Source organism: Rhineura floridana, chromosome 13 (genome assembly GCF_030035675.1).
Source record: "Rhineura floridana isolate rRhiFlo1 chromosome 13, rRhiFlo1.hap2, whole genome shotgun sequence".
Lineage (NCBI taxonomy): Eukaryota > Metazoa > Chordata > Lepidosauria > Squamata > Rhineuridae > Rhineura > Rhineura floridana.
The window spans coordinates 37,038,628-37,058,153 of NC_084492.1; the positions used below are offsets into that span (position 1 = coordinate 37,038,628).

At 45.8% G+C, this 19,526-nt stretch overlaps 1 protein-coding gene across 2 annotated transcripts in view; it reads right to left on the bottom strand.

Moving 5' to 3' along the window:
• Window positions 1–18,953, bottom strand: part of KIAA0513 (KIAA0513 ortholog) — a 57,769-nt gene extending 38,816 nt beyond the window's left edge. Inside the window, exon 1 of one of the 2 annotated variants that reach the window (XM_061594135.1) lies at window positions 18,794–18,953. The gene's annotated coding sequence lies outside the window, so the exon portion shown is untranslated. Of the gene's footprint in view, window positions 1–18,514; window positions 18,738–18,793 lie in introns of those variants that run through there. The other variant, XM_061594134.1, reaches the window with a different exon arrangement.
• Between the last annotated feature and the right edge of the window lie 573 nt (window positions 18,954–19,526).

Below are 19,526 nucleotides of genomic sequence, written 5' to 3' on the forward strand. Positions count from 1 at the left end.
CATTTCTGGGATGAGGAGACATAGGACGTTACCAAGAAGCTTTGCCTATTTGTTTTCACTCGCATAATGAGGAGAACAACTGTAGAGGTACAGCTGATGCCATGACGGAGTAAAGCCAGAGAGACCAGGTTCCACTGCATTTAGCCATAAAAGGTTATATCCAACATAAGCCCTACTCAGAGTACAGCCATTGGAATTAACGGCCACTATGGACTTTGGTACATTAATTTTAATGGGTCTACTTTGAGTAAAACTTAGTTGGATACAGCCCAAAGCTGCTGAGTGACCTTGGGCCAATCACTCAAGCTCAGCCTAACCTACATTGCCAGGTTGTTGCAAGAATAAAATCAGGGAGGGGGAGAATCTTATATGCGTAAATGGGGAGGTGGAATATTAATGTAATAAATACTTTTAGTCATGTATTTATTATTATTGTTGTTGTTGTTTGTTTGTATATTGGAGAATGGCAAGCAAAAATTGGAAAATGGCCCAACTTACAAAACTACCTGAGATCATAGGTGGGGGTGGAGGTGAAGCAAAGTTGTGGCTAGCTTTCATTAACGACTTAAATCAAGATAGTATTGATGCTTCCAAACAAGTCACAGGTATTTTAAGTTGTATTAATATGTCCTCTCCTGTTTTCAGTTCTTCTTGATCCCGGAAGCTTTACAATTTGCATTGAAACTAACGAAAAGCTTAAAAACCAAAAGAGAAAGGAGGCGGGGAGAGGAAAGGCCAATGGGGGAAGTCAGACGCATAGAACAACCTCCCCTGACCAGATAGCCTGCAGATGTTTTGGACTACAACTCCCATCAGCCCTAGCCTGGACAACGGCTGCGCTTCCTGGGGCTGATGGTAGCTGCAGTTGAAAACAGGGAGGGCCGGCACAGAAGATGAGGGGCACTGATGAATGGAGGTGGTGGTCTCAGCAAAGGATGTCCCCCCTATTTTTTTTCCTTTAGCAGCACTTCACTACTGAAGCACTGCTCCACAGATATAGAAGGCAGCCAAGCAAACACTCCTCTTGCATAACTATAGTATGGTTTCTCTTGACTATACATGCACCTAGGAGAACCTCAAAAGAAACAGTCATTTTGGCATGGCAAGTTTGCACTTTGATTTATGGGAGGGATACAACCCTCACTGCGCAGGAAGGAAGGGCATGTCTGTTAGAAGGCACATAACTGAAGTTGCTCTCCATCCATGGGTGGATCCGCCTCGTAGGAGTCACCGGCAAGTGACAGAACAGCCTCAGGCTACGTGCAGGGTGCAAGATTCTGGTACAGCAGTACACAGAGGGACATTTGGCAAAGGTGCAGGAACAGAGGTGTGTGTGCGTGTGCGTGCGTGCGTGCGTGCGCGCGCATGCACAGGAGGAAGAGAAAGACAGCAAACAGAAAATGCTGCAGTGGCATTTTATCCTTTCGGGATCTTGCATGGCAAGAGGCCAGCAAAGCTCTCATCAAAATATGGAGGAGAGATCTATTAACGGGAAGTGGCCACAAGAGCTAACTAAAAACCATCCATGTTCAAGGGTGCAACGCCTCCAAATCCCATTTATGGGGCTATTGCTTCTGTGTCCTGCCTGTCAAGATTCTTTGAGGCACCTGCATGGAAGACTGGACTGGATGGAATTTGCTTGGTCTGATCCAGCAGTGCTTTTCTTATGTTTGAGTTTATGGCTTCATTTCCCCAGGAAACTGCAAGGGAAGGAAATGAAAATCCATCCATTTGGGGCCAGGTGTCACATGGAACAGGGATGGTACCCTCCAGATCTTGCAGGCTCCCAGTTTCCAGCAGCCCAGCCAGCATGGCTAGGAATGGTGGGAAGTGGCTACCTCTGACCTAGAAGAGAACAGCGGGGGAAGAGGTTTGGCTGCCACCCAGTGCTCACTGGAGAGGCAGAGCGAGGACATCCTGTCAGAGCAGGAATCAACGTCCCATGCATGTACACCAACAACAATAGCCCTGCATCACCAGGAGAGCACAGTTCCAACAGATAAGCTGCAACGCCCCCAGAGTGGCATGGCAGCTTATCTTTTATTGTTTAGATGTCACAAAGACACAGCAGTAAAGACGTGGCAGTAAATCATTCTTATCTCATGGTGCCCTGCCATAAGCGCTCCACACAGATATTCCCGACTGCCTCAAGGGGATTGCCTAGCTACAGCAACTCATCAGCACAGTGGGAGGTGGCTTTAAAGCATGCAAAATTCTTTGAATGTTCATGCCTTGAGGTAGCAATTCCCAGGCTATGTACTGGAGCATAGAAGGGTGGAAAGAGAAATGACTTGGGTCTTGCGGGTGTGTGTGTGTGTAGAACCTCAACCAAGCCATGTCAGATACATCCCTCACGCTCCGTTGTTTTTATTTGTATTCTACCTTTCCACCAAATGGTGCTCAAAGGCAGCTTGAACAGAGAAGGCCTGTCTTAAGAACAGCCCTTGAACTTGGCCCGGTAGCTAATGGGCAGCCAGTTCAATTCTTTCAGCAGCAGGGTGACATGTTGGTGATACCCTGCCCCAGTGAGCAGTCATACAGCCACATTTTACACCAGCTGTACCTTCCAGACCAAACTCAAAGGCAGCCCCACATAGAGCGCATTACAGTAGTCCAGCCTGGAGGTTACCAGTGCATGGACAACTGTGGTTAAGCTAGCCCAGTCCAGAAACGGCTGCAGCTGTCTTACCAGCCGAAGCTGGTCACCTGGGTCTCTAGCGACAAAGATCAATCCAGGAGCATCCCCAGACTGTTCTTTCAGAGGGAGTACGACCCCATCCAAAGCAGGCAACTGACCAATTATCTGAACTCAGACCTCCGAAGGGTCCAAATAAAACTCCATGTCCTGGAATTGATGTCAATCCACAGCGCCTCCATCCCTCATCCAGCCCACCACCAAGTCCAGGCAGCGGTCCAGGGCTTGCAGGGCCTCTCCCAATTCAGATGTTACAAAGAAATAGAGCTGGGTATAATCAGTGTACTCCTGACACCCTGCCCCAAATCTCCTGATGACCGCTCCCAAGGGCTTCCTATAGATGTTAAACAGCACTGGGAACAGGATGGTACTCTACAGCACCCCACAGCACAACCGCCAGGGGGGCAAAAGACAATCATCCAATGCTATTATCTGAGAACAAGAATGTAGGTAGGATCGGAACCACTGTAAAACAGTGTCTCCAATACCCATCTCACCAAGTAGGCCCAGAAGGTCAATGGTATCAAAAGCCACCAAGAGATCAAGTAAGAATACCAGGGTCAACTTCCCCCTGTCCTCCCGAAAAAGGTCATCCATCAAGGTGACCAAAGCCAATTCAGTCCCATAGCCAGGCCTGAACCTATATTGGAGTGGGTCAAGATAATCTATGAAGAAGTACTTTCTTCTGTCTGTCCTGGATCTTCCAACATTCATTGGATGTCCAATATTTATCCCCTTCTCTCTGTCGATGAGAGCCAACGCACAACATTTTACTCCCTCAAGCAAGATGGCACCCCGAGTCCACGTACAGAACTTGATCAGACTGGAAGATGAAGCTCATGATGGAACAATATTCTCCACTGTATCCAGCGAACAGGCTAGCTTAGGAAGTGTGTGGCAGTCTAGCTTAGGGGGAATGGCGGTGGGCACTGCTGACATCCCTGGCATCTGCCACCTGAAGCAGCTACCTCATTTTGTCTAATGGTATGGCTGGCCTTGCTGTCAATACATGGACAACTTCATAACCCCAAGGAAAGGACAGAGTGAGGTCACCTAGGTTTCTCAACTGACAGGGGGAATCCTAGAAGGTGTCACTGTTGCCCAGAACATACAGATCAATTTCTGAACCCTGAGTGGCAGGGCAAATGGAAGATGTGATGCTAGGAGGCAATTATTAACCGGGCTATCCCACATTCCACCCAAAAGCATGCTCACTTATTGTTATAGAAACTGATCAAGAAAATGCATGTATCTTGTTGAGCATATATGGTAAACAGAGGCTCCAGTTTTAGTCCATAAACTTCTCTGCCCCATGGATCAAAAGTATGAGAAAACCAGCTTTAAAGATTCAGACAGAGAAGATGAAGCCCTTCTGTCCAACAACATCTTGAGCAGGAGGCTGGAGTTGATGGCCTTACAGGCCCCTTAAAACTTTACAATTCTATCACTCCATGACTCCAAGTTCCCAGTCCCTGTTCCAGGCTGCAGCTCTTCCACCAATGGCTGTGGGTTAACGGTTACTGGAAGCATGATACACCAGTGATTCATGTCTGCATGTTGCCTCCACGCCATTTATTTATTGTATTTATATACCGCCCCATAGCCGAAGCTCTCTGGGCGGTTTACAATACATTTAATGCAAATCCAGTGCACATTTAAAGTGTTCCAACACACATGGCCTTCCCTCAAAGAATTCTAGGAACTGTAGTTTTCCCCTCACAGAGCTACAATTCTCAGCACTCTTAACAAACTAAAGTTGCCAGGATTCTTTGGGGGAAGCCATGTGCATGCATGGTGTGGAGGTGATACTGAGTCCCATGCTCAATTCAACATGTTTGCAGTGACCTATATAATCCTAAATAGCACAGGACCCAGCATGCCAAGAGATTGCCCTCCACCCCTTTGTTCTACCACAACCTTTAAGACTGACTAGGAATATTCACTTAAGAACATGCAGTCAGGACGGTAAGGGAGATGTTTCAGTAGTTGCCCCCTAGTTCTGAAATTATTCATAGATTCTACAAAGCTTGAGCCTGCGCATCTTCTGGAAACAATATGTTTTAAATAAAAATGGCATTGGTATTTGGGTTTAAGAAGAGATACTGCAAGATGGGGGCTACTTGGGATTCCTGTGTGCTGTGACATAACATGCCCCTGCCCTCCCTCCAAGTCTTTGAGAAAGGCTACAAATCAAACAAATACTTAAAAGCAGACTGATGGCTACTTGCCGCGGCTCTTCCTTTTCAACAACCCAAAACCATTTAAAACAATCACACCTGTATATGAATAATTCACCTACAATATAACAGGATGTGCCGCTGTCTTTCTATGCTGTTTCAAAAGGCAACACAGGAAGTCCCATGTTACCTACGATTGCTTTACAACATTTACTACTCTGCTTTGAAATGGCATGAATTATTAAAAATACAGCTGTCAAAACAATAGACCAACAGAAAGAACATGGGACCCTCTAGATCACTCCATTCAATGTGCTTGTTTGCTTCGTAAATCAGTACTCTCACCTGGCAGTCAACGCCTTACCCAAGCTACATACTAGGTGAGTTTTTAAAAACAGCAAAAGCAGAGGAGAGAGTAATTTATTCCATTAGGGCAAAAATACTTAACCTCCAAATTGACTGAAGCAGGATGGGGAAACCATAGCTCACCAAAGATGGTAGTAATTGACCTTTGTTTTAAAGCAGGATGGAGAAACCACGGCCCACTCCGATGCCCATCAGCCTCAGCCACCATGGCCAGTGGTAAGTGATGATGAGAGTTGTTATCCAGCAACATCTGGTTGCCCACCTCTGGTTTAAAGGCAGATCATGTTAAGATTCCTGCAATACTTTACACTAGGGATGTGGAACCTGCATCCCTCCACAAGCTGGACTCTTTTGGGACAAAAGGTGGGATATAAACTGAATAAATAATAATTAGTTATCGGCCCCTGCCAACATGGCCAATGGTGACAGATAAAGGGAGCTGTAGTCTAGCAACATCTGGAGGGCCACAGATTAACCATCCCTACTTTAAACCAAACATCAATTTCTTCCGCCAGACCTCTCATCCCTCGTCTTCCTCAAATAGCTTCTTTCAAGCCAAGTAGTATAAGATCAGTCTTTAATTTGGTTGTGTGCTCCAATGAGCAATATGTAAGAGTGAAGGCTGGCGGTTCCGATGTCAGTGGGGCAGTGAATCTGCTCTGGGTTTTACTTTGAACTTTCAAAGACAGCACCGTGGACAGCTCCTTGAAAGTTTGGACTAAACCCCGAAGCGGATACACAGCCCTACTGACATCAGAGCCATCAGCCTCCACTGATGCAAAAGGGTGGGGGAGCACCCAACTGATTAGCAAAGTGTGAAATAAGCCAATCCTCCCTAAGAGCACCAAACACCATCCCAATCATGAAGCAAATCAAGGAAAGCACATGTGATGAAAAGCAAGTGACTGCAGTTTGAAAATACATTACTTGGAGACTGTCTAATTGCAAAGAGCAAATTCAAACATCTGCTAACTACATGCTTCTTTTCTGAAACCTGAATCAATTTATCAGGAATAAGGGGAAGCATCAATAATATGAACAACCTGGGTCTGTGTGACAACGCTGTACTCAAGTCACTGTCAGCAATAAAGGACCAGCTACGTCAGCAACCCAGTGGCAACCTCGTCTCCACGCTGGTACGTCAAAGCAGCTGGGCACTTAATTTTGTAAGAACGTCTCTGGTGGCAAAGCACACAGATTTTGTTTCTTTAGTCCATCCTAGTTCTAAGCTCCCCAGCAATGAGAACAGACAAAACAACAAGAAGACCAACCATGAAAATACACTTTACAATGTACTGTTAAAGACTCAGGACCCAACTGCACTATACCTTTAAAGCACTCTTGTAGCATTTTAAACAGTCATGGCTTCCTGGGAACTATAGTATGTTAAATGTGCTGAGAGTTGTTAGGAGACCTCCTAGTCCCCTCCCACAGCTACAAGTCCCAGAGTGGTTTATCAATCAATCCCTCATCTCTGGGAATTGTAACTCTGTCAGGGGAAGAGGGGTCTCCTGATAGTTCTCAGCATCCTGAACAAACTACAGTTCCCAGGATACCCTGAGGGCAGCTGTGCCTGTTTAAAGGAGCATGTTGTTGTTATGTGCCTTCAAGTCGATTATGATTTATGGTGACCCTATGAATCAGTGACCTACAATTGCATCTTTCGTGAACCACCCTGTTCAGATCTTGTAAGTTCAGGTCTGTAGCTTCCTTTATGGAATCAATCCATCTCTTGTTTGGCCTTCCTCTTTTTCTACTCCCTTCTGTTTTTCCCAACCTTATTATCTTTTCTAATGAAACGTGTCTTCTCATTATTTGTCCAAAATATGATAACCTCAGTTTCATCATTTTAGCTTCTAGTGATAGTTCTGGTTTAATTTGTTCTAACACCCCATTATTTGTCTTTTTCGCAGTCCACAATATCCGCTCAAAATGTTTAGTTCAGATGGGGCCTCAGATGGCGACACATCCTCTCAAAACCAGAAACATCAGTTGTGTCCAGAGCCTGTGCAGACCACGGCACAATGTGCTCTGCCATGGGGACTCTGCAAAAATCCTTTATATTGTTCATTCATGATGATTTGTGCTCATGATGCTATCAGGGAGGTTATATACAATCCCACTTTCAATACTGTTTGTGCCTGTAAATGTTCCAGGCTGGGCATACTATGTCATTTCCAATCAGTGTACGTCTTGAAACTTCCTTCTGAAATCCTGTACTCTTTTACACCACAAGTGTTCTGGTTTTATTTTCAGTCCTGCTTTCATTGTGGGAGAGGGGAAGAATGTCTATCCAGATGGCAACAATGCGGTAACCCTAGGGAAGCATTGCAGAATTTTTAAAAAGTGGAATGATGTGTGGACGGTGCTGTATAAATCCACTACTAATGCTTTATGACTGTGTCAACGACAAGTTGCAGAACATACCTGCAGGAAAACCTCAGCAGTCTGGAGGGGGCCAGTTTCCAAGCAGCCTCTCATATAAGATATACTCAACTCCCTTACCAGACTGCAGGCTAGCACGAGAGTTTTATTTCATCATCTGCTTGCTGCCTCGGGCAAGGTCCCATGCAAGGATCTTTTGAAAGAGTTTATCTGGCGAAACAGCCAGGGACTTTACTTCCCTCTGACATTCAGTGACCTTAACTACAAACTGCAGTTTGACATTCCAGGCTGCCAGCAGGAACACAGGAAACCGTATTATCACGAGTCAGACGACTGGTCCAATAGCTCACCATTGTTTACACTATTATTTACATCAACTGGGAGTGGCTCTTCAGAGAGTCAAACAGGGGTCTTTTCCCAGCCCTGCTGAAGATGCCAGGAATTCTGCGTGGGGGGCAGGTGCTCAAACTCAAGCAAGATTGGTGCAGTCTCTCTTCTTATGCAGGAAAATAGGAAACTGCCTTAGACTGGGTCAGACCATTAGTCCATCAAGCTCAGTATCGCTTACATGGACTGGCAGTGGCTCTCCAGGGTTTCAGGCATGGGAACTGCGACCTTTTGCATGCAAAGCAGATGCTCCACCACTGAGCTATAAGCAAAAGAGTATTAATTATATTTAAAAAGCAACATGGAATTAAGGCTTACGTAGAAGCTTCTAATTTGTGCTGGCTTTGGACGATAAGGATAAAGTCGCTGGAGGAGAGGGCAGTCTGAGTGGCAGTTACGCTTTTGCTTGTTTTAATTTATTTATATTATTGCATTTATACCCCATCTTTCCTCCAAGGAGCTCCAGGTGGCACACATGGTTCTCTCTCCACCTCCATTTTATCCTCACAACAACCCTGTGAGGGAGGTTAGGCTGAGAGACTGTGACTGGCCCAAGGTCACCCAGTGAGTGTCACGGCTGCGTGGGGATTTGAACCCTGGTCTCCCAGGTCCTAGGCCAATACTCTAGCCACTACACCACACTAGCTCTGAATGACTTTCTTGGCTGAGTTTGCTAGCAGCCCCTAACATCAGGGAGAGTTGCATCTTCAGGAGGATTTCAAAAGAGGGAGGAAAACAACATGAAGCACAGCAATGCAGTTAGCAACTGTAAGCTGTCCGAGGGCTGGAGCACGCCGCCAAAGCTGCTGGTTTTAAATCCATGCTGTGTGCCGCCTGTTAACTCTGCCCTCCAGCGCCCCATGTGCTGCCCTAGTTTTCTCCACTCCTGCAACACACATTCCTCGTAAGTTTAAGAGATGAGAAGCTGCAGCAACACATTCTGTAACCATTGGACAGTTTAGTTACTAGGCTAATGTCTGAACCAGTGGCAAGAGAGCAAAGGGAGTTTTAAAAAGAGAGAGAAGAGGGTGATGTTATTCCAAAGCCTACATCTTCTTTTTTTTAAAGAAAGATTAAAAACTTCATTAATCCAAGCATCTTGGTTCTAGGGTTTAATATAATAATTGGCGAGGCTGAAGGTGGATAAAAGCACTTTAAAGCATCCCCCTCCCTTACCCCCCCCTGCAGTGAAAGAGAATTAAAGCAGATGGAAAAGCTTTTGTCAGCTGCACAGTCACAGGACGGAGAAGGAAAATCACACATGTGGAAAAGGCATAATGGAAAACAGTTGAAAGGACGGCAAAGACAGTCCCGAATCCTGACACCATCACTGCAAATTGAAGACCGTGTTAACAAGCTTAACCAGAGCTCTCAGTACCATAATGCTGTTATACAAATCTATGGTGTGACTGCACTTGGAATAATCTGTACAATTCTGGTTGCCAAACCTCCAAAAAAGGATCGTGCAGATGGATGGAGCAACTCCTCAATGAGGAAAGGTTGCCATTTTTGAGGCACTTTAGTTTAGAAAATAGGTGAGTAAGAGGCCACATGACAGGAAGTGTAAAAAATGATGCATGGTGTGAAGAATAGAGAATGTTTCTCTCCCTCACTCACAGTACTAGAAACACAGGGACATCTGATGAAGATGAACACTGGAAGGTTCAGGATAGACAACAGAAAGTCCTCCTTCACACAGTGCATGGTTAAATTATGTCATTTGTTCCAACAATTGGCAGTGATGGCCACCAACCTGGATGGCTTTAAAAGAGGATTAGACAGACTCATGGAGGATAAGGCTATCAATGGCTACTAGCCACTACGGCTATGTTCTTGCTATGTTAAGGGTGCTAAGAGTTGTTAGGAGACCCCCTATTCCCTCCACAGAGCTACCATTCCTATTGTTCCCATGGAAGAGGGATTGATTGTTAAACCATTCTGGGAATTGTAGCACTGTGAGGGGAACAGGGGTCTCCTAACAGCTCTCAGCACCCTTAACCAACTACAGTTCCCAGGATTCTAGCAGGTGGGGGGGGGCAGACTGCTTAAAGTAGTCTAATACAGCTTTCAGCGTAGGGGTCGACACTGACATAGTATTCACCTCTTGCATTTAATGAGCTTTTGACTCCACTGTTTACATGTTTTTGTCTCTAGTCTATACCCATGTAAGTAAATGTCTGTTTTAAAGTCGGCCAGTGCAAGAACAGGATGCTGGACTGCTTGTGCATTTGGCCTGATCCAGTAGGGTTCTTCTTATATTTTTATTAGGGAAATGTTCATTTCTCTACTCTTTGACCAAAGCGTCTTAGCAATGCACTGCATACACCGTTCTAGCAAAACAACTCTCTCTTGCAATCTCAAAGCGTATCACGCTGGATTTCACAGGATAGGGAACCTGTGGCCTTTCCGAAAGTTGCAGGACTTCAAACTCCCATCAGCCCCAGCCAGCGTGGCCAGTAGCCAGGGATGATGGGAGCTTGATTCCAAAAAAATTTGCAGATCTACAGGTTCTCCAGCCCTTTAGTAAATAATTCATCAAACCCATTCATTGCAGAAGCAGAGAGACAAAACAGCATTCCTTCAGTGCGGTCTCCTTGCCTTAAAATCTTGAAATCTCCTTCCCTTTCTCCTCTTCCCAAGTGACATAAGTAACAAAAGCTGGAATAAGCCCATGTTTACTTGCTGATACACTGCACTCTGTATATTACAACTTCCCTCTTTCTTTCCAGACTGCTTTACAAACATGCAGAGGTTATTTTAAAGATGTAACTTATCTCCTTGTTTAAATGAACAGGGCAGGCAGGCAACCACATTATTCCTTGAAATTCTCTCTTAGGTTCAGAGACTGGTGCCATTAAACCAGGACTTCTAACACAACAAGGAAACTAATTTGCAGCAAATTTCAAGCTAACAAGAGAAACTCATTTTTCCCAGACATCATGCAAGTGACCAGTGGAACTCACTGCTGCATGATGTTGATTTGTATATTAAATTTATATCCCACCCTTCCTTCTAGAAGGACATTTCCTTCAACGGTGAGGGCAAGCAGCTGTTAACCAGCATGGCATCAGACTCCAAGGAAGAAGCAGTAATAGGTCATATCGTCCTCTGCTGACATAATTTCTTATTTAACCTCAGGTTCCTCAACATGCTATGTTGAAACCAAAAGAAATACCTCACCAAAGGCTTTGAGACAGGAAATAAGATTCAACACCACGTGAAGAACCTTTCAGGAACGTAAACATGTGTGCAACACATATATAAATCTACAACAGATGTTTAAGAAGTAGGAGTAGGCAGGAATGGGAAATCACACCTGAACCTAAGGATTGCATTGTCTTGTGAGCAACCTTCGGGGGGGGGGCACATGTTAATGGGAGATGGGACTGGAGGCATTCCAGCTGCTCAGAATTCAGAGGTTTCCCCACACCTCTCTCTCCATCCAGGCATTACCAAAGTTCAAGGACACATTCCAGCAAGCATTCAAGGCAGGGCCAGTAAGAGAGGGGGCCTAAGAAGAGGTGTGGCTGGCCTGGGGAGAGTGCCAAGGGCCGGTAAGAGAGAGGCCTAGAGTTCAGCCTCTGGGCCAAGGTTCCCCATCCCTTCTTTAAAAGGAGCCCAGCAGGGTTAACCTTCACTCCCAACAGCTTAACAGGTTAAAACACACAGGCAAATAAAGTTTTCACCTGATGCCAACATGAACTTCAAGGTTCCAGGCAAGCCTATGCGGGGAGGGCATTCCAAAGAAAGAGTGCCACAACCAACAAGGCTCTCTCCCCAGTAACAACCCTTGATGGCTTTGGGCCCAGGTGCTTGAACACTGCCTCTCCCTATATATGCTGACCCTTGTTTTGAGATCTGCTGGGGAGGTCCTCCTGATAACTCCACCTTTAACCACGGCTCATGCTGGGGTGACTCGTAGCAGGACCGTCTTAATTATGGCTTCCCACTCTTAGAATCTTCTCCTAACAGAGATATTTATTTATTTCGTATATACTGTTTGAGCCAAAAAGCTCTCCAAGCAGAGTACAAGTGAAATTGGAGGTAAGACACAGCTAAAATCCACAGCAGTTAACATACCTAAAACCATAACCAGGCAAAGATAAAAATCAATAAAACTTTAAAACAAGATATAGGTAACTACATTATATGTCTGGGTAGGCTTGCTGAAATAATAATAAAAACAATGTATTAGTTGCTTGTTATCTGAAGGTCTCCAAGTGACTTACTACATTGCTAAAAACAAAATATACCATAACATAAAAACAAAACAATAAACTAACAACCACCCCCCTACAGCCACAGAAAGCTTTGCCAGCACATTAATACAAACAACATAATCTCAGTCTATCAAATGCCTAGAGGGAAAAAATAAGTCTTTGCCTAGCGCCAAAAAGATGTCAATGAGGGTGCCAGGCAGACCTCACTTGGGAGCACATTCCACAGATGGGGAGCCACAACTGAAAAGGCCTTCTCCCTTGTCACCACCCTCCAGGCCTCCCTCAGAGGGGGGACCTAGAGAAGGGCCTCAGGGGAAGATCTATGGATCCGGGCAGGTTCACATCAGGAGAGGCGTTCCAGAAGATACCAGGTTCCTCAGTTGTAAAGAGCTTTACTGGTCAAAGCGAACACTTTGAATTGGGCTCGGAAGCACACCGGCAGACAAAATAAATAGTGGGCAGTGGCAGGATCCTCCTGGCCTTTTCCCAAAGTGCACTTCCTTCCAACTTTATAAACAGGACTTGACAGCATGAATTGCGTTAACGTTCTGATCCAGCCTGGGCAGTGCTTTTTGCTAAACTGTGGGGAGAGTGCCCACTATTTTGTGTTCAGAAGGGAACCGCAGAACAGGCTGCCTCTTGTTTTTGTCACCTTAAAAAATGAAGCTGGTTGTCCCAGAAGTGGCTAAGAGGATACTGGTCTGAAAAAAGCAAAGAGAACACTCAGGACTTGCACAGGCACAACAGAAGTATTGGCACAAATCCCATTTGCAGTCTTCACTTTCCTAGCTTTAATCTCATGCAGGGATGGGAAACCTGCAGTCCTCCAGATATTGCTGGACTGCAGTTCCCATCATCCTTGACCACTGGCAGGTGCTGGCAGGAGCTGAAGTCCAGCAACATCTGGAGAGCCACACATTTTCCCCATCCCAATCTAATGGATCCTTTTTAATAGAGATGTGAAGTCTAGCCCTTGCCTACTCCCCATCAGAAACTATTTTCTTCTGCTTTCACAGCCTCAAAATCAGACATCTGCCCATCATGCTTTAAAAGTCTGCCTCTGGTGTCATGAAGATTATAAACTTCTTATGAAAAATCAAAACGATCAAGGGTCTCGTTTGTGTGTGTGAATTTATTTTTTATTAAAATTTTCAGAAACTTAAAATCAAAAACAAAAGTATAGTCAAGAAAAGTATAAGTATTGCCGGGCATTATTGGCCTTGTTGACATATTGAGTCAGTGTGGTGCAGTGGTTAGAATGCTGGACTGGGACCTGGGCGACCAGAGTTCAAATCCCCACTTGGCCAGGAAGTTCAGTGGGTAACCTTGGGCCAGTCATTGTCTCTCAGCTTGACCTGCCTCACAGGGCTATTGTGAGCATAAAAAGCTCCTTAGAAGAAAGGTGGGATACAAATGTAACAAATAAATAAAGAGTATCTCTTTTCTTTTTTTAAAAAAAAAAACCTTTCAGGTAAGACTAACAGAGATGGAATTTGCAATCAGATTTGCAAGTACAAGTGTACACAATTGCTGCTGTTCAAGCAGAGAGAGAGAGAGAGAGAGAGATTCTTGCTTATGTACAGGTCATATTGCGTCTAAATGGGCCCAGTTTGGAAGAAAGTGTCTGACGCCATAGTTTTGTTAAGGGTGGGCAAATGTGGACCTCCTACCAGGCTTTTGCATGGAAAATCACTTTCTTGCTTGTGAGTTTCCAAACGGCATCTAGCTGGCCACTGTGGGAAACAGGACAATACAGGACTTTGGTCTGAACCAACACAGTTCTTCTTATGCTCTTGCATCTAAAAAAGTTATACAATACATTAAAAAAATATTGCATTAATTCAGATGTTATTTCCCCTGCTTTTTACACTGTGGGGAAAGACCACCCATCTCTGTGACAGGGATAGGACCGCAACCTGTTCTGGATGGAGTCACACTCTCCTTAAAAGAGTAGGTCTGCAGCTGGGGAGTCCTCCTGGATCCTACCCTGCTGCTTGAATATCAGATGGCTACGGTAGCCAGGAGTGCTTTTGGCCAACTCAAACTGGTCTACCAGCTGCGCCCATTCTAGAAGCAGTTGACCTGGCCACAGTGACACATGCATTGGTGACATCGTGGCTTGATTACTGTAACGCACTCTATGTGGGGCTGCCTTTGAAAACGGTTTGGAAATTGCACTTGGTTCAAAATGCGGCAGCCAGAATGTTAACTGGATTGCGGCGCAGGGATCACATCACCCCTGTACTTTATCAACTCCACTGACTCCTAATTTGTTTCCCAGCCCAATTCAAAGTGTTGATTCTGACCTTTAAAGTCCTAAAGAGTCTTGGCCCAATGCACCTGAGGGACCGCTTATGCCCATATGTACCTGCCTGTGATTTAAGTTTGGCTCCCTCTGGTCTCCTCTGCATGCCTGGAATGAAAGATGTCAGACTAGCAGGCACACAGGAAACAGCCTTTTCAGCTGTGGCCCCCAAGCTCTAGAATACGGTCCAGAGCTTGGAAAAGTTACTTTTTTGAACTACAACTTCCATCAGCCCCAGTCAGCGCCATGCTGGCTGGGGCTGATGGGAGTTGTAGTTCAAAAAAAGTAACTTTTCCAAGCTCTGACCCTACCCCAATAAGCCCGCTCTGCTCCTTCCCTGATGGTTTTCCAGACACTTCTAAAAACCATCTTGTTCTGGACAGCCTTTGAGAGGCACTGAAGACAGACCATGTAACTGATTTTATTTCCCTCTTTTTTAGTTTTTACCTCTTTATAGTCCCTTATAATATCACTGCCCTATATTTCTTAATGGTATTTTATGTATTTTTATCTGTTTTAATGATTTTATGGTGAGCCGCCCTGAGTGCCCATGGGTAGAAGAGTAGGATAGCATAAGTAAATAAATAAAATAATTCTCCAGGAAATGTATAACGTTATACTGTATCGTTTAAGGACCTAAGAAGAGCACTGTCAGACCAAAATGGGCCCACCTACCCCAGCATCCTGTTCTCACAGTGGCCAACCAGATGCCTCTTTTGGGAAACCCAGAACAGCTCTCTTCCCACTTGTGATTCCCAACAACTGGTATTCAGAGCCAGACCACCTCTAATCCTGGAGGTAAGATACAGCCACAACAACCAGTAGCCACTGATAGCCTTATCCTCCACGCACTTTTCTAACCCCCTTTTAGAGCCATCCAAGTTGGTGGCCATCACTGACTGCTGTGGGAACGAATGCCATAGTTTAACTACACGCTGTGTGACAACGCACTCTCTTTTGTCTGTCCTGAATCTGCCAACCTTCTGCTCGACTGGATAGCCCCGAGTTCTAGTATTATGAGAGGGGGGGAAACTGTCCCCTTTACTCATCTCATCTCTTCTCCACACTGCACTGCAAAGGGACTTCTGCTCCATATGACCACAGCCCACTGCAAAAGGACTTCCATAATCCACTTTCCCTCTGCCCCAAGAAATTCTGCAGACAAACTTTCACCTTCCTTAGCATCACCCTGCAGCACTTACTTCCATACATGAGGAACACACCAGCTAGTTTGCCAAATTTCAAAGGAGGTTCCTCCTTGCTTTTAAAATGCTTTTCCTGCAATCTTTCTACATGCTAGCTGTCACATCCGGGATCCTTTTTTCTTCCTCTAAAAATCCTACTGCCAGCCAAATCAAACATCAGCCATAGCAGATTAAGGATCTTGCAAAGATCAAAGGCAATTTGCACTTATTGAGGGTAATCAGGAGTGAAAGGTGAACACAAGAACAAAGCGACAGTCAGCCTGTGGAAACCATTTTAATCCAAGAACGGCTTTGCAGAAGGAGTCATTTATTCCTGGACTGGCTGAACATGAAATTCTACTGAATCAGTTGCGAAGATACAAGCTTATCACAATAAACAGAGCCTCCATGTTCAGAGGTAATATACCTAAAAATACTGGATCTGGGCACAAACAAACCAGGAAGGAAGTTGCCCTCATGTTTCCCTAAGTGAACTCTCCAGAGGCATGCAACACAGGCATCATGGCTAGTAGCCATCAGTTGCCTTACTTACTTTTCATTTGATGGAGCAAGGCATTCCTTATGTCCTTAAAAAACAATTGTCTGCCCTGATCTGTGGAATAGCATTCCAGCCGAGATAGGTCAGTTGCCCATTATCTATACTTTCGAGAAACAATGGAAGACATTTTTGTTCCGAAGGATATTCCCATCTTCATGAACAGGTCTCTGCCATGAAGGCAGCACCCTCTAAAGTCAAGGTGCACATTACCCAGACCACTGATTCCTTCTTGCTCAATACTGCCTACACTGACTGGCAGCGGCTTGCCATGGTTTCAAGCAAGGGATGTTCCCACTCCAATCTGGAGATGCTGGGGATTGGACAAGGGGCCTTCTGCATGCAAGGCAGGTGACTACCACTCAGCTATGGCCCTCCCATCATAGGAAACTGCCTTAGCCTAAGTCAGACCACTCACCTAACGCAGTCGTGTCTACACTGACTGACAGGTGCTCTCCAGCACTTTGGAAATAATTTTTTCCCAACCCTACCTGGAGATGTTGGGAATTGATCTTGGGACCCTCTGAATGCAAGGCAGATGCTCTGCCACTGAGCTATGGCTCTTTCCCATTATACCATATGGAAAGGACCTTCCCTCTTTCAACAAACCTTTTGAGTAGAGACCTTATCCCAGTCTGCATCTGTGCTGGAATTGTTTTTAAGATTTTAAAATATATTTTAAAAGATTTTTTAAAATGATGTTTTTGAAGATTTTTTTTTTGAAGATTTTTTTGGTCTTTTGTCCCATTTGCTGCCCCGAGCTCCTTCTAGGAGTAAGGGTGGAATATAAATTTAATACATAAATAAAGGGTGGAGCATAAATTTAATAAATAAACATAAATAATTATAATAAATAAAATGATATATTGCTGAAAGTTATTGTAATAGCTGTTGATGTATTCTGCACACCTGTGCAGGTAGTACTCTATCCCACCCTCGCCTAGTTATGCCCCAAACTTGCCTACTAAGATGGCAGGGGAGGAATAAAGTCTCCAAAGTCAATAGGGTTTCCTAAGGAATAACACTAGGTTGGAAGGGGCCGGATGGAATTCCATCAGGACTGATTCTGACCCAAGATTCCAAACAAACCTATCTAAAGAGGCAACCTAACAAACCCCTTTTCTCTAAATGCACTCTTTATGTGATCAGAGGCCCCCTCTTACAGCCAACTAGCCAATGAAATGCAAGTGGGTAAACAAAAACAAAACAAAAGACTCAGCAATGGGACAACCCTGGAAGCTGCCTTATGCCGAGTTGCATCCAACTAAATCCCACTCAGAGTAGACCCACTGAAATGAACAAACTCGTTAGTCGTTTGCATTAACTCCAGCGCATCTGCTCTGAGTAGGATGAGCACTGAATACCACCTTCCGAGTCAGAACCTCGGTCCACCGAGTTCATTACTGTCTACACTGGCTGGCAGTGGCTCTCCAGGATTTCAGACAGGACATTTTTTCGGGCGAGACGGAGACATCATAAGGTGAGCTCTGCTGGGACCGGCCAAAGGCGGCATCGTCACGGGATGCCTCTCTCTGGGAAGCCCACTTGCGATTCCCAGCAATCATACTGCCTCCAACACTGGATGTAAGAACAAAACGCGCTTCCAAGTTGCAGGAAGCCAGATTTCATCAGGAAAAACTTTCTAACTGTTAAAGCCATAACGACAATGGAACCAATTACCTAGAGAGGTAGTGGGCTCTCCGACACTGGAGACATTCGAGAGGCAGCTAGACAGCCATCTGTCGGGAATGCTTTGATTTGGATTCCTGCATTGAGGAAGGGGGTTGGACTTGATGGCCTTATACGCCCCTTCCAACTCTACTATTTTATGATTCTAGGACCGTGACATCTCCACAAACGAACCACAAGGGAACCCAATGCAGTGCATAGTTCCAAGGGACCTCAAGAGATGGGGAGGGGGCTGAACTTTCCCGGAGGCATACGGCCCCCTCTCCTTGCAGCCCCCTCCTGCTGCTGCTGCTGCTACTTCCCTTCAAGCTTGCCCCCTTTCGTTGTTGAAATAGGAAAGGTCTCGGGGTCCGCGCCATTGACCCAGAAGCGCCCGGCCCCCTCAGCTTCAGAGGATGCAATTAAAGGCACTCTGCACGCGCCTAGGGGCGCTCTGCACATCACAGCCCCGAGTGCTAGCTTTGCAAACGGGCCCTTCGGGTGCCAAACCCCAAAGTCCCACGCGACGCGTCCCCAGCAGCCCACCTGCGCTGCACTGCGCGCCCCTTACCTCCATGCGCAGGGGCGGCCGGCTCAACGCCTTCGCCTTCCTCCTGCGGCGGCTGGAAACCGTGCGGGCGGCAGAGCGCAGACTCCAAGCGCGGCCGGGGGAGGCAGGAAGCGCCGGTGCTGCCACGTGAGAAGCGGCAGGGGAGGGGCCGGGGAAGCCCGGGCGGACTCGGGAAGGGCGTCTCAATGGGCTGCTGCAATCCCGCCCGTGTGACTCGCGAGTAAAACCCACCACGGAGCCCAGCGGCGCTTGCTGCGGAGTGAACCCGGCGGGACTTACCGCGCTGAATAAACGTTCTTAGGGTTGCACTGGAAGGCTGCTACAGTCGTCTGCAAGCCCCCATGGAGCCCAGTGTAGTGTCTGCTTCCCAGGACAGAAGGACTGGGCTGCGCGGTCGGAAGCGTAAGCCCTTTGCCTGCGAGGAACCCCCCCCCCCCGCAGATCCACCCCATGTGTTGAAAGCACCTCCAACAGGCTTTTAGAGCACATGGCTCTCTCCAAAGAATCATGGGAGTTGTAGTTTAAGTTTGCTGGGCATTTGCAGTTCTGTGAGGGGGAAACCACAGTTCTCAGGATTTATTTTTTTGCGGGGTGGGGAGTCGTGTGCGTTGGATGTGCTTCAAACGTACCGTGTTGCTTTTGTAAACTCACTAGGAAGGACAACCGGGACAAAACAGGAATTAGTTGACTCTTGGCTCTACCTACTGGTGGCCTCCTTGCCCAATAGGCACCAGGCACCACTGAGCCCAATGAGAATTACTTATGGATAAATCTCCATACAGAGGAACGCAATGGTAAACCACCTTTGAATACCTCTTACCAGAGCTTGGAAGATTACTTTTAAAAAGTAATAAATTACAGTTACAGTTACATGGCCCAAAAAGTAGTAATTACCGTCACAATTACAATTGCTCCGAAAGTAACTGATTACTTTACTTTTCCTCCAAAGTAATCACTACAATTACATTTCAGTTACTTTAAAAAAAGCCTACAAGGTGCTGGCCTTGGCTGC